The sequence below is a fragment of the Lepus europaeus genome, chromosome 3 (genome assembly GCF_033115175.1).
Source record: "Lepus europaeus isolate LE1 chromosome 3, mLepTim1.pri, whole genome shotgun sequence".
Classification (NCBI taxonomy): Eukaryota; Metazoa; Chordata; class Mammalia; order Lagomorpha; family Leporidae; genus Lepus; species Lepus europaeus.
In genome coordinates this window covers 166,641,867-166,642,501 of record NC_084829.1, presented here as the reverse complement: position 1 = coordinate 166,642,501, position 635 = coordinate 166,641,867, and positions in this window count along the sequence as shown.

Sequence of the window (635 nt, the reverse complement as noted above, 5' to 3'; positions counted from 1 at the left end):
TGGGTGGAGGGCCCTGGGGAGGCTTCCCTGGGCTCCCTTCCTCAAAGCTCTCTGGGGAGTCACCAGGAGCACCCCCAGACAGGCGGCCAGAGCTTCGATCTCCCGTCTGCTTTTGCCGGGCCTGGCCCACTCCCCACGCCCGGGATCGCCCGGCCGGTTCTTGGAGGAAATGCTTCCGGATCCCTAGCCAGATGCCGGCTGGAAGCTCCGCCCTTGGCTGCGCAGTTTGGACAGTCTGCTCCATTTTCTTTCTTTCTGTTAAACTGCATTTTATTATTTGAAAGGCAGAGACAGACTCTTCCATCTACTGGTCGCTCCCCGAACGGCCACAACGACCCGGGCTCGGTCAGGCCGACGCCAGGAGCTGCTTCTGGGTCTCCCACCTGGGCGCGGGGGCCCAAGCACTAGCGTCGTCCTCTGCCGCTTTACCAGGCGCATCAGCAGGGAGCGGGGCCGGAAGCGGAGCAGCCGGGATTCGAACCGGCGCCCAACGCAGCCCGCTTTCTGATCCGTCCCATGCCCCACTGCGCACGGTCCCTATCACGTGAGCGCGCGCAGCCGATGCGCATGCGCACATTACCCCGGGAAGGGGTGGGGCCGCAGGGCGCGCGCCCGTGCGCCGGAAGTAGGCGAAA